The sequence below is a fragment of the Ursus arctos genome, unplaced genomic scaffold (assembly GCF_023065955.2).
Source record: "Ursus arctos isolate Adak ecotype North America unplaced genomic scaffold, UrsArc2.0 scaffold_28, whole genome shotgun sequence".
NCBI lineage: Eukaryota > Metazoa > Chordata > Mammalia > Carnivora > Ursidae > Ursus > Ursus arctos.
Window position 1 is genome coordinate 27,248,645 of NW_026622963.1, and position 26,007 is coordinate 27,274,651.

General features: G+C 40.7%; 1 long non-coding RNA gene across 1 annotated transcript in view; it reads right to left on the bottom strand.

Moving 5' to 3' along the window:
- Nucleotides 1–537: 537 nt before the first annotated feature.
- Nucleotides 538–26,007, bottom strand: part of LOC130541975 (uncharacterized) — a 43,633-nt gene continuing 18,163 nt past the window's right edge. Inside the window, exons 2-3 of the long non-coding RNA XR_008956142.1 lie at nucleotides 1,019–1,259; nucleotides 538–658 (exon numbers count right to left, since the gene is read on the bottom strand). This is a non-coding gene — a long non-coding RNA (uncharacterized LOC130541975). The remainder of the gene's footprint in view (nucleotides 659–1,018; nucleotides 1,260–26,007) is intronic.

Here is a 26,007-nt window from a genome sequence, read left to right on the forward strand (position 1 = left end):
ATGTGACAGGGACAGCCAGCAGAGAGGGAACACAAGCAGGGGAGTGGGAGAGGAAGAAGCAGGCTCATAGCGGAGGAGCCCGATGTGGGACTCGATCCCGTAACGCTGGGATCACGCCCTGAGCCGAAGACAGACGCTTAACGACTGCGCTACCCAGGCGCCCCAAAGCATCTGACTCTTGATTTCAGCTCTGGTCATGATCTCATAGGTGGTGGGATTGAGTCCTATTTCTGGCTACACACTCAGCATGGAGTCTGCTTGAGATTCTCTCTCTCTCCCCCCTCCGCCCCTCTCCCCACTTGCATGCTCTCCTTTTCTCTCTCTCAAATAAATAAATCTTTTTAAAAAATACAGAGGAATCGCTTCTCGGCCTTTTGGCTAAGATCAAGTGTAAAAAATACAGAGGAACAGAAAACCAAAGGAACAAAAAGAATACAAATAGTAACATGGCAGATCTGAGCCCTAACATATCTATACTTACTTTAAATGGGGAGAAGCTGTTCCAATTTCCAAAAGGGAGAAAGTGTATTCTGATTAGCTTCATGGTGATTCCGGGCAAAAGCTCTATAATTACGTGAGTACGTGTCAAGTCAACTCAGTGGAGACAGAGAGCAGGGAATTTGAATGTGTGTGATGGCATAGCCCACTTGGTGAAAACCTACAGACAAGTAAGTATCAAATTAGGAATTATTAATAACTGTATTTTGGTTATATAAAAATATATAGTAGTAATTAACTAGTTATAAAACTCACTAACCCCAAAGTCCTTTACATATTTACCCAATATCTATATAGGTAAATTAGTAACTAGTGTATGTAAGATTTTTAACATAAAAATTTTCATGTTTCCTCTTTGAGCCTCACATCAAAAGTACAAACTAGGTGTTTATAATACTCAACTGAAATTTAAAGACACCTCTGCCTGAGGTCAGGCTGCCAGCAAGTTACAGTCCTGAGACCCCATTCAGCATCTTCTAACCCAACATGCCATCATCATTCCACATTACCATGCACTTACCCCAGAGGTTCCAGGGAATACAGTAACTCTCAGAATTTCTTGCAAGACTCCAAAGACATGAGAAATCCCAGGATATAGAATTTATGGTGTTATAAACAATACCCCCACAGGTGTGATTAAGCCATGGTTAGAGAATAAAACCCTCCAGTTTTGCAGAAGGACTTTCTGAATATCATAAGTTCAATGGCCGAGCTTTCACCGCTCTTCAAAGAGGACTTTTTCCCCACTTCTGAGTATTTATCTGAAAAAGAAACAGAAACACCGAATCAAAAAGATATATTCACCCCTATGTTCATCGCCACATTCTTTACAATAGCCAAGATATGGGAGCAACCCAAGTGTCCATGCACAGATGAATGGATAAAGAAGATGTGGTGTACATACACAGTGGAATATTGCTCAGCCGTGAAAAAGAATAAGATCTTGCTGTTTGCAACAACAATGAAGGACCTAGTGAAAGACAAGTACCATAGTGTTTCACTTATACGTGGAATGTAAAAAACAAAACAAACTGTTGGTACCAAAGTGGGAAAGGATTGGGGGTTGGGCAGGTAAATTAGGGGAAAGGGATTAGGAGGTACAAACTTCAAGTTATAAAATAAGTCATGCAAATGTAATGTAGAGCAGAGGGAATATAGTCAATAAGATTGTAATAACCTTGTATGGTGACAGATGGTAACTAGATTTATCTTGAGGATCATTTCATAATGTATGCAAATATTGAATCACAATGATGTACACCTGAAACTAATAAGATATTGTATGTCAAGTATACTTAAATAAAAAATTTGAAAATTTAACACACATGTATTGAACGTCTACATCCTAGGAACTATGCAGGACACTATGTAGAAGGACAGAGTTCCTTCCCCCACGAAGAATGGAAAAGACAAATAAATGCCTAGGTCACTCTAAGAGTATCAGTCAGGAGGTTCAGTCAGGGAAGCAGAGCCACTCTGTGTACTGTAGGATGGGGATTGGTTACAAGACTTTGACCCTCACAGTTGTGGAGTTGCTGAGGGAAATGGAGATGTGGTAGGGGAGCTGGACAGTCAGGCAGTGCTGGTGTGGGTGGACAAGTTGGAACAGGAACAGGTGTTTGGGGGCCAGCAAAGGGGAAGCTTCTGGTAAAGGTCTGGGGAGCCGTGACCTCTGCTGATCCAACACTAAGGGTCTGATGGGAAGCCTGGGATGGCCACTAGTCAGCAGCATCAGCAGGCAGGAAGGTGAGCTGGAAGCAGAGTTGTGGGAAGCAAGGAGAAGCAGGACCTGCAGACCGGTCTGGTCCCCTCAGCATCATTCTGATAGCTGTATTTAACCAGGTGAAGACATTCAGAGAATATGAGCAGCTGTTTTCCTTCTACCTTGCAATACAATGTAAGTTCCTCTTTGGACCAACTTAAACTTGGAACAAAACAGCAAAGGAGATTCCAGGAAATGTGGGTTCCAGAGTGATTATATTAACAATAAAAATCCAGCACAGCCAGTTAGACCAAGGGTGTGCTGGAGCAGGGGTGCAAATGACATATAATAGGAGGAGGGAGAGGGGAGAGAGGCGGGGGCTCAGGACCCAGGTTTGGGGAAACTCTCAGACTCCACATTTCTTGTCTCTTGTCTTTATTAAAATACTTTGCTCTAGTGAGAGTGATGTTAGATCTTTGTTACAGCACTTACTGTGTGATGTGGGTAAGTTGCTTAACCTCTATGAGACTCAGTTTCCTCAGCTATGAATGGAGAATAATAAAGCATACCTCAAAGAATCACAAAAATCGTATGAGAAATTATAAGCAAAGGCTCCTAGTACACAGAAGCGACTCGACAAACACCACCTTCTCCCCCTGACTTTACCTTCCTCCTCTTGTTTTTCTGCCTCAGAGGCTGTCAATCTCTGGCCATGGATCAACTCTGGTCTCCACCAAAGACCCTGGTGGATACGTAGAATCTTGCTAAATGCTCTAATAATTCTTAAATACACCATACCCTCTGAATTTCCTTTTTATTTTTTATTAATTTTTTAAAGATTTTGTATTTATTTGAGAGAGAGAGAGAACAGGGGGAGGAGCAGAGGGAGAGAGGATCTCCAGCAGACTCCCCACTGAGTGTGGAGCCTGATGTGGGGATCCATCTTAGGACCCTGAGATCGTGACCTGAGCCAAAACTAAGAGTCAGAGGCTCAACCGACTGAGCCACCAAGGGGCCCCTCTGAATTTCCTTTTTAAATAATGGAAACTATGTTTTAAAACATTCCAACCTTCCATTTCTAAAATAATATCTAGAATGTATTAAGACCTTAGAGGGTGCCAAGATCTGTAGAATACATATGATTATAAAATGCAAGACTTTAAATGTTCCATTCCAGGTATCTTTGTCAAGCAATGATTTCCCCCATTTCTTTCCACGTGACCCCTTTGTTCATCATTGAAGTTTTCATTTTTACACTGAGTCTTTGGGAACTCCCCTCCACCTAGTCTTGAGCTATTCAAGATGTCTGGCAAAAGGATTTCCAAGTGTAGGTGTACGTAATTAGGATCAGGTGGGTTGTCCTCTTTACTCACCCCTCTTTCCATCTGTTTAGTTCCTTGCTTGTCATCTATCATACCAGATAATTGATTCCAGATTGAAACAGTTTTCTTTTGCATCTCCCCAACCATAGGCTGAAACTGAGAAACTAGTTCTCATTGGCTTCCCCGCCCCCCTATGTGTGTGTGTGTGTGTGTGTGTGTGTGTGTGTGTGTGTGTGTGTGTGTATGTCCCATTTTACATTATGACCATTATACCCCTTGGGATAAATCAACTATAATCAAAAATAGGATTTTTTAAAAATGGCAATGGGGAACTTGGGACCAGGGGAGCACATGATGGGAAATATTAGCACATATGCAGCAGACCAGTTGGAGAATATTGCCTGCACCACTCAGCCAAGTTGAAGGGAATTGATGAAGGGATTCCAACTGGCCAGATTTCTCCTGGAATCCATAAAAATTCAAAATGACATTTTATGCATGAGCAGAGTAATCCACAAGTCAGAGCAAAAGATGGATTTGCAAGTGCAGTTTTTTTTGTGGCTGTGGAGTTAATGTTCTCAGAACAATTGTGCAAGTCTGGGTTTGTTGTGGTGGAAGAAATAAAATGCACGAAACACTTGAAGAAGAGGATGAGCCAGGGGAGTTTCTCAAAGCCCTTATCCCACATTTGACATTAAAAATGGAGCTCATACTACCACCGTGCTACAGCAGAGGTCTCAGAGAATTACATGAAGCAATGAATCTGAGAATATTTTAAAATAATAAGACACTCCAAAACTCTAAGACATTTTTAGTAGCACAAGATTTAAATTATTTACTTATTATTTAAATTTTTCGATCATGAGTCCTTACTATCTTTGGAAATGTCAACACCGAGTAGCATTTATTTAAACATTGCCTTTTGCATCTCTTCATTATTAAGCTAAAGTCAAGTTCCATATAGGTCTAGTTCCTGCTCTCTAAGATAATGCAGTCTCAACTGAATCCAGTAATGTAGACAAACATAGAATTAGGACCCATAACTGTACAAAGAGCTGTGGTCACACAACTAATGAAGTATTTGCAGATGTGTTTCCATTTTAATACTATGTTCTGAACTAAAGCAACTTGCCAGGTGCCAGCCCTCCACCCTCCCCTCCCCACCTCACCCCAATCAGACCCTCAGCTCAAAACTTGCATGAGGAAATATCACACAGATGAGTTGGCGGTAAACAGCTTAGCTTCTGGGCCCTGCTATATTGTGCTAACATTTTTTTTTTTAAAGCTGCTACATGGCTAAGGATGGGGTGAAGATAAGCAAAGTAGAACAATTTTAGGTTTCCATTGATGTTTTATTGGCCAAAAGCAGCCAATACATTATTTCTCATGATTACATCTATTACGGCCCTATACCTTTTATAGTTCATTTGCAAGTTATGCAAACAGGTGAGTAAGTGCCATATTGCCTCCAAACTGTTGGCCAATTGCCCATGTTCTGCCTTTTTGCAAAATTTGGTATGGCTGGTCTCATAATTAAAGGGCAGTCATTTCTAGAAGCCCCTCAAAAGTTCTTGCGGCAGAGGAAGAGGGGATCCATATACTGAGTACAGTAGTTCAGTTGGGTAAGGAAGCATTTCATGCTCTACACTATCCACCAGTGCTGTCTTAAAAAAAATCATAGCATGACAGCTTTTGCCTTAATAGCCTCCACTTGTTTTAAGAAAGGTTCAAGGTATTTCAGCACAACATGCAAAACCCTTCTTGACTTGAGTCTTACTACGCTACCTATGTCATTTCTCCCTATTCTCCACTCTAAGCTGTGGCCCTATTCAACTAAATTCATTGGTATGACCTGAATCCTCCTGGTCTTGCTTATGTCTGGGACACTCTTCCTCTGCTTCGTCACTTGGAGAATACCGAGAATACCTACCCAACTTTTAAGGCTCTGCACTAGATAGTATGCCTGGGCCCTCCTAGGGATTGGAATAAGTTTTTGCACATTTGATACTGTCTTCTTTCATAACCCTATTTACATTTTGTAGTCACCTTTTTTTTCCCCCACTTATCTGTCCAATTCACAAGACTGGGAGTTCCCAAAGACCAAGACTTTGGTTATTAACTTGATTTTGCTAAAGCTTGCCCTTTGCCTGGCATATAGTAGATACTCAATACATAGTTATTAAAGGACTGAATTAATGGATGGACAGATAGAGAGATGGATGAAACCAAAGCTATAATATCTATTCCCAAGCTAGTCACCACCTGCCTTTCATATAAAGTGGTCTTGTCATGATGTGCTGTGTGAAATGGGGCTGAAACGATCCATGCCCCCACTTTCTCCACCCATCATGGAACTGTTGGACACCTTAGTGAAGAGGCATGAAAAATGTGAAAATTTTTTGAATAAAAATCTAAATAAACATCAAATCAGAAGACATGCAAATAGCTAACAGACACATGAAAAAATGTTCAACATCAGTAGCCATCAGAGAAATACAAATCAAAATCACAGTGAGATACCACCTTACGCCAGTTAGAATGACAAAAATTAACAAGACAGGAAACAACAAATGTTGGAGAGCATGTGGAGAAAGGAGATTCCTCTTACACTGTTGGTGGGAATACAAGCTGGTATAGCCACTCTGGAAAACAGTGTGGAGGTTCCTTAAGAAGTTAAAAATTAAGCTACTCTATGATCCAGCAATTGCACTACTGGGTATTTACCCCAAAGTTACAAACATAGTGAAGAGAAGGGCCATATGTACCCCAATGTTCATAGCAGCAATGTCTACAATAGCCAAACTGTGGAAGGAGCCGAGATGCCCTTCAACAGATGACTGGATAAAGAAGCGGATGAATACCCACCATTTGCATGGACATGGATGGAACTGGAGGGGATTATGCTAAGTGAAATAAGTCAAGCAGAGAAAGACGATTATCATATGGTTTCACTCATACGTGGAACATAAGGAATAGCAAGGAGGACCACAGGGGAAGGGAGGAAAAACTGAATGGGAAGAAATCAGACAGGGAAACAAACCATGAGACACTCTGGACTCCAGGAAACAAACTGAGGGTTACAGAAGAGAGGGGGTGGGGGGATGGGTCAACCCAGTGATGGGTATTAAGGAAGGCATGTGTTGTGATGAACATTGGGTGTTATATGCAACTAATGAATCATCAAAACCCAATATGTTGGCTAACTGAACATTAAAAAAAAAAAAAATCAAATCAGTAATCTCCTCAACAGTAGAAAGGTTGCTTCTGTTGTTGTACTGCATAACAATCAGCAACCCCCATTGATGTTTTAAATTCAAAATATGTTGGTGATGGATATTAAGGAGGGCACGTATTGCATGGAGCACTGGGTGTCATAAGCAAACAATGAATCATGGAACAAGACATCAAAAACTAAGGATGTACTGTATGGTGACTAACATAATAAAAAATTAAAAATAAAAAAGATTTAAAAAAATAAAAAATAAAATAAAATTCAAAATATGTTGTACACGTCTGCTAATGTTCTTTTGATGTCCTACCTCTGCTCAATTGTGCCTGCGTGATGAAGATAGAAAGTGACTCCCGCTGTGACCATTGAGCATCTTCCTTGAGGAAGAATGCCAGACAGCTTGGGACACCTCCCCTCACTCTGTCTGCGACAGATGGACTTACTCTACAGGCAAATATTTCAAGGTACAACCATGTTAACGTGTAGAAGAAATCAAATATCCACCCATAAAGGATGATTTGATTCCAGTTGATATTTTGGCATAGCTAAACCAATGAGAATCTTTATTTTGAAAAGTGCAGCGAAAGAATGTTAAGGCTGGAAGTTACAGACACAGTGTAGTACAGTTTTTAAGGACACTGAATTCATGATCTAACCTTTGTAGGTAATCTGAGCTCTTTGAGCGCTAGTGTTCTCCTCTAAAGAACAAGAAATAATAATGATAATGGGCTCCTAGGGTGATTTTGAAATTGAATGAGACAATGTATGTATAAACGTAGAGCATTTTGGTCATTCCTGGCACATAGCAAGCATTGACTTAATTCGAATAGTTAAGAAAAGGAGGGGGCAGTATTATACCTTCATTATAAAGGCAAGAATATGAGGTCAGAAGAGATCAAGTGAAATTATTCAAGTTTACAATGTAACTTATCTTAAATTTCTCATGGTTATCTCTATCACAGACAGTGCTTATTCACGAACCTGCAGATTTTTAAAGCAAAACAAATAATAACAAAGAACCATGGTCGTTGTATTAAAACTGAGAACTGGATGAATTTGAAGCCTATTTTGGACCCTATCAGAATCAGCATGGCTGCAAAGCTCCACCAAACATAAAAGAGATTATCACTCAGAAAAAGCAATATTAGAAAGCCTTTCCAAATGCCCAGCGTGCACTTTATAATAGTTCTTCTATCTAATCGGAGAAGGTAAGAAGAAAAGAAGCGAATCTGAAATTTCAGAGGACAGGTTTGTAAACACACACTTAAATGGGGTTATTGTCATGTTCTGATGCTCTGTTTTCCTCTGACCTCAACTCAGCTACTAATACCTTCTCTGGCCTCTTCACAAAAACTTAGTGCAAGAATCTATACTGTTTCAGTCCAGAGTCCTCCACAGGTCAGCAAAATTGGAGCCTTAATGGTTTTCTTATAAGCTTTCCCACACTCTCTGCCTTGGCTCAAACCTCAATATAGTATCATTTATCATAAGTTAACTATTTGACCTTCAAATTTAAACCAGGACCAGGCAATGCAGCCAAACTACAATGGTCAGGAGAGCTGAGAACCTTGCCTTTCTCTTAAAAAAAAGCTCCTTTCCAATGGTTTCTTTCTAAGCAGAGACAGAAATTGGTTTTAATTTTTATTGGCATTAGATGTCTTCTCCAGAACAATAAATACATTGGCTAAATTCCTGTAGCTGTGTTGTGCTTGCTTAGGGTATCTGCATTTAATAAAAGAGACAGCTTACCCATTTTCCAAATGGATAATCAGGACAACTCCAGATAGAGAGATCGGATCCCAGAATTAACACAACATTTATGATGGGTTCTTTTTGGGACAGGACTGTGAAATGAATGAGATGGCCTGAAGGTCTGGAGCAGATCCTCTTCCTATCTTCCCATCACAGCGAATGGGAGGGGCAGCAAGACTGGAGGGAGACCCAGGCCACCTTCGTTGAGGATAGACCTGGTGATCATAACCCAGGGGCCAGGAAGGAACAAAAGCAACGTTTTCTAAGCAGTGTGTACTGCTCTGGCAGACCAACCAAAGCCCAGAGCTGGAGATCCTGATGCTTCGATATAAATATTTCAAATAATGGTAATGTTTCAAATAGCAGAAATTTCAAGAACCTCGGGATCACCTATGCACCAGCAGCTCAAAACAGAGAGGACCCTTGTTAAAAAAAAACCTTTCTCAGGGACTGCGAAGCATTCCTGTGAGCATTCTGACTGGCTGAGAAGGGCTCAGAAAAATCAGAAACTGACTCATCGTAATTGCTACCTCAAGGGTTGCTGTGAAAATCCAATCGGATACTATATGTTGAGAATCTAGAAGAACACCTGGCCCAGGAAAACCATTAACTGTTAGTTCTCCTCCTTGCAAAGATATCTTTGCACATCTGTTTTTATAACTAAGATTATGTCCAAAGATTACATTTCCAGGAGGGGTGTCTTAAGTATAAAATTAACACATGGCAAACTCCAAAGATCCTCCTGCAGTTTAGATGTGTTTTTTTTTTCTAATGATGATACCTGCTTTCAAAGAAATAGCTTGCATAGATCTATCTTCGATGGTACTAAAGATGTAACTTAGATATCAGTGAATAGTTTTATTTGTTTTCCTTCCCATCATATTGCTAAATTTACCGGAACATTCACATTCGCAGAGTAAATAAAGCTAAAAAAATAGAAGTCGCAATTAAACTGAATGAAGATAAAAGGAAGCACCTGTTAATTAAACCTAATTTGCATACTGTTCTATATGGTATCCAGACAACTAGCAGAACAATGGGTTTAATAGGAAGATTATACCAAGGATTGGATTTCACACGGACCATTTGATATTCTACCTGTGCTGTGAGCAAGTCATGTTGCATTAGATCAAATTCTGATTGCATTCCATTGCTGAATATCCCATTGTCACGTCCTCGCCATTTGCCTCTTCATTACCGGGGAAGTAATCGCAGGATGAACCCCTGAGAGCTTGTTGTTTAACTGACCGTGTGTGCATATTTCACAGTCCGCCATGGTTACAAGGCATTCTGGTTAATAAGCCGATAACGGGATATGCAAATCACGTGTACCTGACGAAGAAGGAAAAGCATGCTTTCTCACCTCTGTATAAATACTCGCAGACTTCTTTGTGCCCATGGAAGCATCCCAATCTGGGTAATTTATGGAATGTTCTGTCCAGGCAGGAAAAACCTTTTGCCTTGGGAAATACAGGTAATGGAATAGTTTCCTTGCAATTTACAGAACTTGGAGCATGGGCAACTCAGAAAGGTCTGAGGACAGGAGAATTTTTTTTTTAATGGGCGTATTGAACCATAAAATATAACAAGCCCCACACCTCACAGTGTTTTCAACCAACCCCAGAAGAGTTGTAAGATACGATGCCAAGGTCTGAACAACCTCGGGGATGCTCACAAGAAGTCAGATTGATACTGAGACTCACTTGAAGCAGAAATGATGGTGATTCAAACCCTGGCACCAAAGAAAATAGGAAGATGATTTAGAGATTTTTTTTAAACATCGGGAGTTAGTTGAGTTTCCGTATTGGTCCCCTTTGGGACAAGGCTGCATTGGACATGGCAGCATAATGAACCAGCCCACTGCTGTTCTGAATCATAAGAAAGAGCATGGGTTTGTAGAGAAATGATGTGGGCTTGGTGGGTGACCTAACTAACATGGGTCTCTGGCCTCAGTCTCCTCGTCTATAAATGGAGTTAATAACTGTATAGCCTTTCCACAGGATCATGAGAGTCCAAGGTTGGAATAATTATGGAAACTGTGTGCGAGTAGCTTCTCTCTGCCCATATTAATCCCCTCTCCATGCTTCTCCAGCCTCATCTCTGCCCCAGGAGACCCACCTAGAGAGATCTCACTGGCCTTGTACCCACTGATTTCAGGTTGGGTTTTGCAGTGGGAAGCAATACCCGGAGAACAGAAGGAGAGTAGTTGTGCCAGTGTATTCCTTTGGCTTCCTTCCAGCAAGGTTACTCATGCTAGCCATGCCCTTTGACCCAAGGCGGTAGGTAGCCCCTCCCAGGTCACCAGCTCCACCTAATCTCTGCTCATGGGTTCCGGTAACACTTTCCTCCCCTTACCCCTTTACGATAGGGGTGGTCATGATGCCCCCACTGTGTTACTAGCCCAGAGTCCTGCTTTATCCTTTGTGGCTTTTTTATATCCTACTCACACAATCTAAAGAGATCTTTCATCGAACATTACTCAGGTTATCCTAATTTGAATGTACTATGTCCTGCTGGGGGCCTCAATAATGCATGCTTTAAAAATATTCTATTGGCTAATACATGTAACAGTTCTCATTTAAAATAATAAAAAGAATTCCAAGGCCAACTGTCAAATCCTCCATTTTCAATTCCTCGTTTATAGATCCTTTTTACAGTTAAATAAAGCAGCTATGAAAATGAAAAAAAACTGCAAGCCAATAACAATGTATGTAGGGAAAAAAGTGAGATGAATCATTTCCATTTTCTCCTGGATTACTTGTTAGCCGGCTGGAGGCTAAAACCTGTTTGACCAAGCAAACAAAACGCGCACATCTATCTACAATTCACCTGCTATCAAATATTGTCCAGAAAAAAATCCCCATAAGGACCAGGCTGTCTCTGTACAGGTCTTTCATCTCGCAGATGAAGACGCCTCAAACTTCTTGTCTCTGTTATATGATCGCCATTCCCTGCACAGGTGTAACAAGGACAGGGAGTCGGGCCTTCTCTTTAGACATGGCTCTCCCAGCCCCACTGGAAGGCCAGCGTGAACCCCTGTATCTGACTCCATTTTCCCAGGCTCAGCACTGACATAGATGGTGGGTCTTCGGTCAGACCTTGTTCCTCTCTCCACCTGCCTCTGGCTATAAGAGCAGACAGCGGTCTCTTGCCTAAATCTCAAGTTATCAGACACAGGAAATTCTCCCAATTGGCTTGAGGGCTTGGACGTCTTGGAAGATGGTAATAAAAAATAATGAAACACAGTCATTATATCTCCACCATAGATAAAACAGGGACTTTTTTAGTTAACTTAGATCCTGACATTCACATACAGATAACAGAAGAATGGAAACACCACCATTATGCAGATAAAGACAAAACAATTTATTTATTTATTTATTTGTTTGTTTATTTATTTATTTTCATTTATTTGAGAGAGACCAGAGCAGGAGAGCAATCACGAGTCTGGGGGAGGGGCAAAGGGAGAGGGAGAAGCAGACCCCCTGCTGAGCAGGGAGCTGGGACAGGACGTGGGGCTCCATCCCAGGACCCTGGAATCACGACTGAGCAGACACTTAACCAACTGAGCCATCCAGGTGTCCCAAGACAAAATATTTTAAATGAGGCAGGGACAGAACACGCCCAGCGTTTGGAACATTCCTTAGTTTGAGGCCCTAGTTATCCTCCTGACTATTGGTCACTTTAAGCCACCTGTGCACTTGTTGGAGCCTAGTGTTTTTCAAGTACAGTTGAGAATTGCCAATATCTTTCCGAACAGAATCTTCTTATGGCGGGGGTCGTTATTATCAGCAAATGTGATCATAGAGGGTAACCTTCTGCAAAATCAAGTTGTATGTAAACGCATGACATTGTGGTTATTAATAAAAATGTGAACACAAGCATGTACAAATGCATCCAGCCTGAAAGAATCCCCAGGGGCTTGCTCGCAGATAAAAATGTTCCCTGAAGGCAGACCCCTCTACCGTTTCCAGCATTGGGATGGATTAAGGAGAAAGGCACTGAAGGTAAACTCTTTTTGAGAAGACTGGAACGCAGGTGAAGATCACCAGGACGGAAGAAGAGAATTGAAGAATCTATTTTTTTTTATTTTATAATATTTTTTTATTATGTTATGTTAGTCACCATACAGTACATCCTTAGTTTTTGATGTAGTGTTCCATGATTCATTACTTCAGTATAACACCCAGTGCACCATGCAATACGTGCCCTTCTTAATACCCGTCACCAGCCTATCCCAATCCCCCACCCCCCTCCCCTCTGAAGTCCTCAGTTTGTTTCCCAGAGTCCATAGTCTCTCATGGTTCATTCCCCCTTGTTTAGCCCCCCCTTCCTTCTTTCCTTTCTTCTCCTACCGATCTTCCTACTTTTTATGTTCCATAAATGAGTGAAGCCATATGATAATTGTCTTTCTCTGCTTGACGTATTTCACTTAGCATAATCTCCTCCAGTCCCGTCCATGTTGCTGCAAATGTTGTGTAGTCGTTCTTTCTGATGGCTGAGTAATGTTCCATTGTATATATGGACCAAATCTAGACAACAAAGAGCCAAATGAACTGCCTCAAAACTTCCCTTATGGTGACCCTTCTTTTGTAGGGTGACCAAACTTCACGATTTGCCTGCGTGCGGGCAAATCAGTTTCAGGGCTGAAACCAGGAAAGTCCCAGGAAACCAACACAATGTGGTCACTCTACCAATACCTGCGCGGCTCTATTGGTCAAATCTCTGGGGCTTTCAGTTCTCAGGGGGTCATGGTCCATTTCTACCCACCTGCTCTTTACCTTCTCTGCTTTTGAAGCTCTGTGTCACCCCTTCACTTGCCTAATTCTTCCCCTAAGGAAGCATAAGAGAGGCACCGGGTGACTTCTGTCCCTTGAAAGAATAGTCTCCTGGGACCAATAAGAATACTATTTTTATTTTTTTTTTATTTATTTAACTTTGAACAGTCCTTCTCTCCAGTGACTTCCAAAGGAGAGCAGCAGAACACACCAGCCCACCTCCCAAAGAGAGTTTTACCATTTCATTCCCTATGCTTCAAAGGGAGACACTTTTGCGGACAAAATACGCTTTTTTGTGATTCCACAAACATTATGCAAAGTGTATTCTCCCTCTCCCTCCTAGCTGCTATGGCCTGGACCTTCCGGGAGACGTCATTTGCTTAAACAATTACTTTTCTCTAAAGGAGAGTTTGATTGGGTGCACAGAAATACTGCAAAAAAGATGTGGTTTTTTTTTAAAGATTTTATTTCTTTATTTGAGAGAGAAAGAGAGCATGAGCAAGGCGAAGCAGCAGGGAGAAGGAGAAGCAGACTCCCTGATGAGCAGAGAGCCCAATACCAGGCTCAATCCCAGGACCCTGGGATCATGACCCGAGCCAAAGGCAGACACTTCACCTACTGAGCCACCCAGGCATCCTAGAAGCTGTGATTCTTGAAGACCAATGGCCATGGGCCGCTCCTTAGCCAGCGGAGGACCTTGGGCTCCCCTCTCCAGAGCCTGCAGGGCACTGACAGCAGCAGAAAGGAGACATCAGAGCCAAATTGTCCCAACTATTCTCCAGTTTGCCTCAAATCTAATTTAATTCTATTTAGTTCCTTGGCTGGGCCCTGGTGCGAGGCATGGATGGCAGGGATGAGCAAGACACAGCCCTTAATCCCCCAGGAGAGTCCGCTGGGATGCGAGTGGGAGTGCCACGCAATTAACCAGGTATGCAGGTGGTAGCAAGGGCTGTACTAATATCCTGCTAAGTGGGGTCCACAGACCAGCAACGGCAGCATCACCAAAGAGCCTGGGAAACATGCAGAATCTCCAGCCCAGGCCAGACCTTGTGAATCAGAATCTAGGTTTTAATAAGCTCCTTGGGTGAGCTTGTCATGCACAAGGAAAATAAAGGCAATGTTCTTGCACCCAGAAGGAGGGATGCCAGCATTCGGGAGGCTTCCTGAAGAAGGAATGATGGAGGAACCCAAAAGCAGAGTCATGACTCCAGGGGACTACCAGGTGGATACAGATGGCAGCAAACCAGAGCACAGGGCTGAGATCGAGATGAGTTTAGGATGGGAGCATCAAAGGGCTTGAATGGAAAGCTAGGCGTCAGGACTTAGCTGAAAGAAATGAAGTCAATGATGGTTTTGAGGAAGAAATGGTATGATCAGGACAATGCTTTAGAAACACAACCCTGGCCATAGTGTGGGAGAGGGAAGGAAGTAAGGGAAGAAATGAAAATCAATAGGATAAGTATTTTGAAACAGCATTGTATAGTACCACTTGCACTCTCAGGGAGTCTGTTAATAGATGTTTTTTAAAGTATAGCATATATTTTTTATTATTACTCAATGTATTTAAGCTAAAAAAAGACACACACACACGCACGCATGCACACACACTCCAAAAACATTTCATCTATTTCTCCCACCGCCCCCCCATTCCACCTCTGGTAACCACCAGTCTGTTCCCTCTATTTATGAGCGTGGCTTGAATGTATGTATGTATGTATGTATGTATAGACTCCACATATAAGAGAGATCATGTCTTTCTCTATCTGACTTAGTTCACTTAGCATAATACCCTCAAGGTCCATCCATGTTGTTGCAAATGGCAAGATTTCATTTTCTTTAATGATTAAACAATATTCCACTGTGTATATATACCAAAGTTTCTTTATCCACCCAGCCATCAATAGGCACTCAGGTTGTTTTTATATCTTGGCTATTCTAAATAATGTTGCATCAAACATAGCCGTGTTTTTTCTTTGGAAAAATGTCTATTTAGATCTTCTGCCCATTTTTAATTGAATTTTTTGTGGGATTTTTTTCTTTGCATTTAAATTGTATGAGTTCTTTATATATTTTGGAAATTAGCCCCTTATCACATATATATATGATCTGCAAATATTTTCTCCCTCTCAGTAGGTTGTCTTTTCATTTTGTTGATGGTTTCCTTTGCTGTGCAGAAACTTCTTAGTTCCATGTGGTCCCACTTGCTTATTTTTGCTTTTGTTGCTTTTGTGTTCATGTCAGATTCAAAATGTTATTGCCAAGACCAATGTCTGCTGCCTATGTTTTTTCTCCTAGGAATTTTATGGGTTTAGGTCTTTAATGCATTTTGAGTTATTTTTTGTGTACTATGTCAGATAGTGATCCAGTTTCAGTCTTTTGCATGTGACTGTCCAGTTTTCCCAACATCGATTATTGAAGAGATGTTCTTTCCCCCATTGTATATTCTTGGCTTCTTGTCATAAAGTAATTGACCATATATGCATGGGGTTATTTCTAGGTCTCTATTCTGTTCCATTGATCTGTGTTGTCAATATCTATGTGTTTTTATGCTGTTTTAATTACTACGCAGTTTATTTAATTACTATAACTTTTTTTTAAAGATTTTATTTATTTATTTGACAGAGATAGAGACAGCCAGCGAGAGAGGGAACACAAGCAGGGGGAGTGGGAGAGGAAAAGAAGGCTCCCAGTGGAGGAGCCTGATGTGGGGCTCGATCCCATAACGCCAGGATCACGCCCTGAGCCGAAGGCAGACGCTTAACCGCTGTGCCACCCAGGCGCCCCTAATTACTAAAACTTTGTAATATTATAGCTTTGTAGTAGTTTTTTATTTTTTATTTTTATTTATTTTTATTTTTTTATAATAATATTTTTTATTATATTACGTTAGTCATACAGTTTGAAATCAGGGAGCATGATGGCTCTAGCTTCGTTCTTCTTTCTCAAGATCACTTTGGTTTTCTTAGTCTTTTATGGATCCTTACAAATTTTAAGATTGTTCATTCTATTTCTGAGAAAGATGCCACTGAAAATTTAACAGGGATTGATTTGGGCATGCATGAACATTTTAACGATTTCAGTTCTTCCAATCTATGTGTGATTTGCATCACAAATCAGTGGGGAAAGAAAGAAGTAATTTTAAAACGGTATTAAACTCTTTGGATCATCACATGGGAGAGAACATTTGAAAGACGGTAAGTAAGTTACCCAACAGAGGGAAAGAATCAATCTGGATTAAAGTCTTAGTTATGACACATAACTATAAAGCTAATAGAAGGATAAAAATGATATTGTTTTGGTCCTCAGAGAGAAAGGATCCTGTAAGGAAAAATTCTAAGAGCATATACCATACAAGGAAAAATCTGACTCTACCAAAATTAAAAATTTCTGCTTAGTTACTAAAGCCAAAGATGAGAAAAAAAATTAGTAACAAATAAAACTAGTATGGTAGTAATATGCAATATACATAAAAATTTCTTCAGAATCAGCAAGAAAATATAAGAAACCCAGTAGGAAAATATGCAAGGAACATGCAATTTACAGAGGGAACAATAGTGGCTAATAAAGATAAGAAGAGATCTTAATTTATAAATCTCTGTTAGTGAGGTTAAGACACCAGTGAAATAATATTTTAAATCCATGATATTGACAAAATCACAACCAAGTAAGTGACAGGGCAAAGATTGAAAAGACATTCCATTTTGCCCCAAAGCTCAATATGTCCTCATTTTACAATGATGTATAAGAAAGAACACAGAATTTTTTCCAACCCAATGAGTAGAACTCAGTTCTTCCCAGGGGGCCCTGGAGTGGGATGAAGCATTCACCTTGGGCACAATATTTAAGAGAGTGTCAAAAAATTATTAATCAAGATAAGTATTCTTTTAATGAAGTATTTTTAAAAACAAAATTAATGGGGAAAATGTCCATAATGAACAAAATATCAAAATTTAAATTAAAATAAAGACAGAATCCAACAGTACCTCATCAATCTATATTGGAGCCTGAGGTAAGATACAGGGCACCCCACTATACATATGTCTTTATGTATTTTTTAATGGTTCTTTTCCCCCGAACATTAAAATAGTTGAAAAATTATTGAAATGTCCAGAAGCCCATGTATTAAAACTCACATTACTGTGTGTTTAAATATTTATTTATCCTTAAAAAAATTTATTGAAATTTTGTTTTCCTGGCTTTAATGGAAGCAAGCCCACCCATAATATTTTTATCTGAAAACAAGATAAGCCAAGAAGTGGATATTGGACACTTGTGACTGGCTTTGGCAGAATGCAGCTCTACTCTGGGGAGGAGGCACGGCCCTGATATTCGGTGCAAATATGCACCTAACTGTTTGAAATGGGCAAACAGTTACTTGGAGTACCTCTTCCTGGCACTTTTGGGGGCCCCATCTGATTAAAAATCATGCTTTGGTTGTGTCTCCTTGTTTCTGAACTTTGCAAACCCTACCCACCCACAAATCAGCACTGGCTTGCAAAATCCCCCTCTGTATTTGACTAGGGAATGACATTCAGACGGCTCAGTCTGAGGCCATGGCAACTTTTTTGAAACATCCTTTGTGAATCATTCAAATCACTCAGTTAGAACATCACATTGAGAACATAGGCAACAACCTCTACGACATCGGCCAAAGCAACCTTTGTCATGACACATCTCCAAAGGCAAGAGAAACAAAAGATAAAATGAACTTGTGGGACTTCATCAAGATAAAAAGCTTCTGCACAGCCAAGGAAACAGTCAAAAAAACTAAGAGGCAGCCCACGGAATGGGAGAATATATTTGCAAATGATGCTACAGATAAAAGACTGGTATCCAAGATCCACAAAGAACTTCTCAAACTCAATACGCAAGAAACAAATAGCCAAATCAAAAAATGGGCAGAAGATATGAACAGACACTTTTCCAATGATGACATACAAATGGCTAACAGACACATGAAAAAATGTTCAACATCAGTAGCCATCAGGGAAATTCAAATCAAAACCACACTAAGATACCACCTTATGCCAGTTAGAATGGCAAAAACTGACAAGGCAAGAAACAACAATTGCTGGAGAGGATGTGGAGAAAGGGGATCCCTCCTACATTGTTGGTGGGAATGCAGGTTGGTGCAGCCACTCTGGAAAACAGTGTGGAGGTCCCTTAAAAAGTTAAAAATTGAGCTACCCTATGACCCAGCCATTGCACTACTGGGTATTTACCCCAAGGATACAGAGTAGTGAAGAGAAGGGCCATATGCACCCCAATGTTCATAGCAGCATTGTCCACAATAGCCAAATCGTGGGAAGAACCGAAATGCCCTTCAACAGATGAACGGATTAAGAAGTTGTGGTCCATATATACAATGGAATATTACTCAGCTATCAGAAAGAACGAGTTCTCAACATTTGCTGCAACATGGACGGCACTGGAGGAGATAATGCTAAGTGAAATATGTCAAGCAGAGAAAGACAACTATTATGTGGTTTCTCTCATCTATGGAACATAAGAACTAGGAAGATCGGTAGGGGAAGAAAGGGATAAAGAAAGGGGGGGTAATCAGAAGGGGGAATGAAGCATAAGAGACTATGGACTCAGAAACAAACTGAGGGCTTCAGAGGGGAGGGGGGTGGGGGAATGGGATAGACCGGTGATGGGTAGTGAGGAGGGCACGTATTGCATGGTGCACTGGGTGTTATACGCAACTAATGAATCATCGAACTTTACATCAGAAACCGGGGATGTACTGTATGGTGACTAACATAATATAATACAAAAACATTAAAATAAAAAAAAAATCACATTGACTTAAAGTGGGTTATTGACTTTGCAGCTTCTTCTCACCTAGTTGTAGCAAAGCAATGTTTATGGCAATCTCTGTGGCATCCACCAAAGTCTGACTTCCAGAACAGGGAGGATATTTCAATTAAAAATGAAAATCTAGGTGTTGGCCAAGTGTTTTGCAGAAGGATTTTTTTTAATTATTGAACCTATAAATTTTGCAATTCATTTTAAGACAAGAATGTAATTGAGGCATATTATTACCAATTCTCCCTTACTTGTTCGAGTTCTACCCCTTCAATCCTGCTGCATTGTTTTATAATGGCGAGATGGTCTGCTTACTGGAGCAGCTAGGAATGATGGTAGCACCTCTCAAATTTTAGAAGCCATCAGAATCATCAGAAAGGCTTGTTGAAACAGATTGCTGGGCTCCAACCCCAGAGTTTCTGAGTCAGTAAGTCTAGATTGGGGTCAGAGAATTGGATCTCTAACAGATTTCCAGAGGCCACTGTTGTTGGGGCCCAAGCACCCCTCTTTGAGAAGCATTGTACTGGAGCGATGTATATAAATAGAGATATCTTGCTAAACAGCAAGATTTACCCAAGAAGTAACAAGTATGTCTGTTCCGTATCACGACTAAGTGGACACTTGTGATGAGGCAAACCAAAAATACACACACAGACCACATACGAGTCTGGATGTTTGGAGGAGCACTTCTCAATCCTTAACGTGCACTCAAATCACCTAAGGATCTTGTGAAAACACAGATTCTGATCTAGTGGATGTGAGGGAAGGCCCTGATTTTTCATTTTTCACCCATGATGCTGCCATTCCCCAGCCCGCACTTTAAGTACCAAGAGGCTAAAATAAACCCTATTTGATACAGCCTTCATTTCATTCCTTACAACTAATTCCAAACAGAAGGCTTTTACTCCTGTGAACAACTTGTGAAAAATACTTTAAATTCAGAAACAGGGTTTGTTCCTAATGTTCTATTAAAAAATAAATTTTTATCTTATGGCTTCTGTCTTAAGCAACTTCCTTACAATTGCAGAGGAGGAAAGTGCATATTCCCTTCAATGAGAAAGATGCATAGAAACGTATAAGACATGGGATAGTAGGCGATGTGGGCTCATTCCCAACTCTTTGGCCTCAGTGTCTCGTGTGTCTTTATTTTTACCCAGTTCTCTGCACCAGCAGCTGTCTCGAGCTTCATCCAGATTTTGTACTTCCAAGAAAATGGCTTTGATAGGACAAGGTCGCCACTATGCACTCCGAAGCAACTTTATTATAAAGAGTTTACTCCAAGTAACAGAACAGGTGCTCTTGCTGTGGGTGGTACACCACCTGTGGTCAATGAACTGTAATTGTGTTCAGCATCCCCGGCAACTTTTACAGTTTCCTCTGTCTAGCACAACCCCAACTATACAGACACTGGAGGTAGGGTGAAGAGCACTTCCTGTGTACTGGGGCGTTGTCTGGATTCTGGCACTGAAAGTTTTGCATCCTAGGGAACCTCTGAGTCCCAAGCAAACAGGGACAGTTGGCATCCTATATGGAGCAGGGCAGCGTTCTTTGCTCTACTGAATCCTGTTTACATATAGGAAAGTGCAAACACCTGCCAGCTCCATGACTTCTCACAAAACATATTCCATTGTGCAACCGCATTCCGAGTAAGAAACAGAATGTTACCAACACCCCAGAAGTCTCCCATGCTCCCTTCCAACCACACAATTCTCTCCCAAAGATAACAAGTATCTATTTTTTTAAAGCTTAATGAATTATTACAAGGCAAACACCCTTCTAACCACAACCTAGGTCAATAGAGTGTTTCCACTCACCCCAAAAGCCCTTCTACCCGCTAAGTCTCAACAACAAGCCCCGTCCTCTCCTCCAAAATTAACCACCACGCAGCTCTTACAATATCTAATTTCATTTTTTCTTAATTTCACAGAAGTTTTCTTGAATTATAATTTTTAGCGTTTATTCTGTTACCTTGCTTTTCCCCTCTTTGAGAATTTCTATGATCGCTCTTGTGGTCATTGGTGATTTGTTCTACCAGCCTGCATGTTGGGGCCTGTTGGGACCCTCATTTCTATATTTGCTTTTAGGGTTGTCCATGAGGTTTTCATATGGCTATCAAGTTTCATGTAGGGAATTGGGAAACCTCACAACTACATTGCCATTAGACTCTTTCCAAAATCCCTAGAGGTCTCATTAAGCATGATAACTCATCAAAATTTTGTTTTGAGAAAATTATACCACCAAGGGAGAATACTGTTTATCTTCTGAGGTACTGACTCTCAGGAATGTAAGGGAGAAAGAGAGAGAAAGAGAACTTCCAGGACTCCCATGTAAGATGGTCTTGTCACAGACAAGGGGACAAGGGGAGACCAAGAGAGAATAAGAAAAAAACATAGCCACCACTTGAACTAAGTGATCAAAATTCACTTACTAGCAGTGGGACAAACTAACATGATGTGCGTCCTGATGAGAAGCATGGACCACTTTTGTGGAGTTCTGCCAAAACCTGTTACCTCTACTCTTGACAAAACAGAAAACAAATCCAAATGGAGGGATGTTATATAGAATAACTGGTCTGTACTCTTCAAAAATTCAAATTATGGAACACAAAGACAGCCTGAGGAACCACTCTAGATTAAAGGAGACTTATAAAAAGGCATGACAACAAAACACAATGTCTAATCCTAAGATGCTTCTTGAACCAAAAGCTTTCTCTTCTCTCTCACTCTCTCCCCCCTCCCTTACCTCTCCTTCTTCCTCTTCCCTTCTTTTGTTTTGCTCTAAATGTTATTACCGAAGATACGGAAAATGAATACAGTTCATAGGTTATACAATAGTATCAATATTAATTTCTCGATTTTGATCATTGTATTGTTGTCCTAGAGGAAATGTTCTCATTCATAGGATATACACAGTGAAGTATTTAAGAGAAAAAAGGGCATAGTATTTGTGACTTACTCTCAAATGGTTCATAAAACAAATAACATGTATACCACAGAAGTATAAAACTCCTAGAAGATAAAATAAAAGAAAAATCTGGATGACCTTCAATAAGGTCATGCCTTCTTAGGTGCAATGCCGAGGACAAGATCCATGAAAGAAATCACTAAGAAGCTGGACTTCGTTAAATTAAAAACTTCCGCTCCATGAAAGATAATGTCAAGAGAACAAGAAGACAAGCCACAGACTGGGAGAAAATCTTCACGAAAGGTACATCTGATGGAAGACTGTTATCCAGAATATATAAAGAATCCTTAAAACTCATCAATAAGAAAACAAACAACCTGATTAAAATACGGTCAAAGATCTTAACAAATACCTCACCAAAGAAGAGGCAGAGGACAAATAAGCATCCAAAAAATGCTTAAAGTCATATTTCATCAGGGAAAAGCAAATTAAAACAAAATGAGGTATCACCAGAACGGCCAAAATCTGGCACACCGACAACACCAAATGCTGTTGAGGATGGAAAACAGCAGGAACTCTCATTCATTGCTGGTGGGAACGCAAAATGGTACAGCTGCTTTGGAAGACAGTTGGGTGGTTTCTCACAGAACTAAACATGCTCCTATCATACTATCCAGGAATCGCTCTCTGGTATTTGCCCAAAGGTGATGAAAACGTATGTCCACACAGATACTTGCACAGAGATGTTTATAGCAACATTATCATAATGGCCAAAACTTGGAAGCAACCAAGACGTCCTTCTGTAGATAAGTGGATAAACTGTGGTACATCCAGATAATAGAGTATTATTCAGTGCTAAAAAGAAATGAGCCATCAAGTCATGAAAAGATATGGAGGAATCTAAATTGCATTATTAAAAAGAAAAAAGTCAATCTGAAAGTCTACATATTGTATGATTCCAACTATATGACACTCTGGAAAAGGCGAACTATGGAAACAATGACAAGATTGGTGATTGCCAGTGGGTTGAAGTTTGGGAGAGATGAATAGGTAGAGCACAGAGGATTTCTAGAGCAATCAAAGGGTTCTGTTGGATCCTATAGTAATGAACACATGTCGTTATGCATTTATCCAAACCCATAGAATATCCAACACCAAGAGTGAAGCTTAATGTAAACTATGGACTTTGGGGGACTATGATGTGCCAATGTAGGCTCACCAGTTGAAAAAAAATGTAATGCTCTGGTGAGAAATGGTAATGGGGAAGACTATGTATGTGTTGGGGCAGGGGTAAATGGAAATTTCTGTACCTTTGCCTCAAATTTTCTGTGAACATAATACTGCCCAGAAAAAATTAAGTCTTCATAAAATAATAAGAAGGAGGAGGAGGAGGAGGAAGGTAGGGGGAAGGAGGAAGGAAGGAAGGAAGGAAGGAAGGAAGGAAGGAAGGAAGGAAGGAAGGAAGGGAGGGAGGGAGGAAGGGAGGGAGGGGACACAAATACATATGTAGCAAAAAAAGGAAAAAGCAAGTATGTTTCAATTTTTACAACTAGAGAGTGTGAAAGGTAAACTATGAGTTCATAGTACTATACTTGTAATTGTTCTGTAAGTCTGAAATTATTTAACAGTACAAAGTAAGTATTTTTAACTATATACCCCTTTGTCTCTAGGACTTCTCACTGCATCTTCACACCACTGCTCTGCTAAATCACATTGAATAAGGGTCTTCACTTTTGATCCTCATTAATCTGTCTCCAACACCACGGACTCCATGCTCACGAGCTGGAGATAAGAGGATCTCTACTATGTACCAAGAAATTGGAGAGCAGTTTCCATTTGTTGAGTGATGTTCATAAGACAAAGGAACATGAGTCTTAATTCATGACAAGATTTAGAAACTCCTGAGCTTCCTAAAAAACTGATTCTAGGTGATAATTCTACAAGTGAACTCCTTCAGTCATTTGCCAACATTGGATGTTGATGGAAAGCTAAATGATCTACTCTCAGCAAAAAGGCTGGATGGGCCCATCTTGGACTTTCATTACAGAAGACAAGAAGAAAAGCAGATATTAGCCTGGATTTTCTAGATAAATTGAAATCATGATACCAGATCTTTGTGAAATGAGAAGGCATTATTTATCCATTCTCTCTAACATCCCTGGCAAACTTAATGAATGCAGAGGGTTTACCCAGAGTCTGAAATGGCAAAAGGCAATAACCCTCCAATGGAATGTATGGGCAGCATGGCAGAGCTGGGCTCCTTCAGTTGTCAGGAAGAGGCATCAGCATACATTGAAGGTACCCAGAGGTTTCATTACCTCCCCATTTTTTTCTAAGATGAAGCCAACTCTTCAATGTGTCTCAATCCTTACCATTCAAGAATTCTCTAGCACTTTCTCTGGTTTCAGTCTTATGACTTAGATTCCTTAGAAACTGGTAGGAGTTTGAGGAGGAAAGAAATTATGCCATCATGGTATTTGACAGAGGACATAGTTTTGAGCTATCTGCCTCCCAACTCGTATCAAAAACCTTGCCAAGATAACTGATATTTATACCGGATGGTTTGAAAATCAGATAATCCATTCCTCAGTATAGTTCATGCTTCATCTATAGATTAAGCGACAGAATCAGAAAGCTATGTTAGTCTGTCCAGGCTCTCAGGACGCCTTTTACTAAATCACACACTTGTATCATGCCTCAGTGTCCCCTGGGAATGCTACAGAATTGGGGTTATTAAAGCCAGTATCAATTTTTTTATAAAACCATTGCTTCACACACTTCATGAGGCTTGGTTCCTATACCATGGAGAGCAACAGATGGTAGCTTTCAGAACAAATGCCAAGAATATTTTACTTTACTGGGGTAACTGGTATGTGTTCTCTGCGTGGTCAAAGGGACCCATATGACTGAAGATGATTCTCTTTTGCTTTGACTGCTAGGAAGCTCAAAGCCAAATTTTCAGTTCAACAGTGTAAGCATCAGTGAGGTTGCCTTTACTGGGATCTTACTTATATATTGCTCTTGTAATTCGTCTTTTCATTGGTTGTGATTTGTTTTTATTCTTTATGTTTGTCTAAGGGAGGAAAGGAGATAAGAGGCAGGGGAGGGAGGGAGCCAATCCTTTTGTTGAAATGTGATTGGACTGCTCAAGGGAACAAGAATAATCAGTACATCCTACCCCCTGCTTGACGACACTGGCAAACGAACAGATTCGGTAATTTTTAGTAGCACCAAATACTTCTTAAGAAAATAGGAAGCTTCTTGGGGCGCCTGGGTGGCTCAGTCAGTTGAGTGTCTGCCTTCGGCTCAGGTCATGATCCCAGAGTCCTGGGATTGAGCCCCATGTTGGGCTCCTTATTCAGTGGGGACCCTGCTTCTCCCTCTCCCTCTGCCTGCCACTCCCCCTACTTGTGTGCTCTCTCTCGCTCTCTCTCTCTGTCAAATAAATAAATCAAATCTTTTTTTAAAAAATAGGAAGGATTCTTTAACACAAGCTACATGGCTTGTTTTCACCAAATGGCAACAGAGGGCTTCACCTACACCAAAGAGGAAATTTTAAATTAGATAACCAGGGCAGGGGACCTTGGCCAAAGAGGCAGATGAGTTGTTCAGTTCCAAGCAGAAGTAATTGTGAAGCTCTTCATTTGGCATGCTTGACAGATAAGTCAAGGAAGCAAAGAAACCTTACTCCTTCTTAATCCTTAAGCTACCAGCTCGCACCCAAGCCATGGAGAGTGAGACAGCAACAGATCTGGCTACCGCATGGGGGACATCTTCTTGAAGGTGCCTGCATCCACCACAGAGGGGATCTGGAATATGCCGAGTGCCTCAGCTCCCACCCTGCTGTGCGGTTGTCCTTCCGGGTCAATCGTCCGCAACGTCCTCACAAGCTTAAATAAAAGCAACAGAACCCGAGTAGAGCATACTAAAACAAAGATTTAGAAACATATTAGGGTAAATGAAACATGAGTAGGCTCCTGAGGGACATAAACAGAATAAATAGCCACGTTTTTT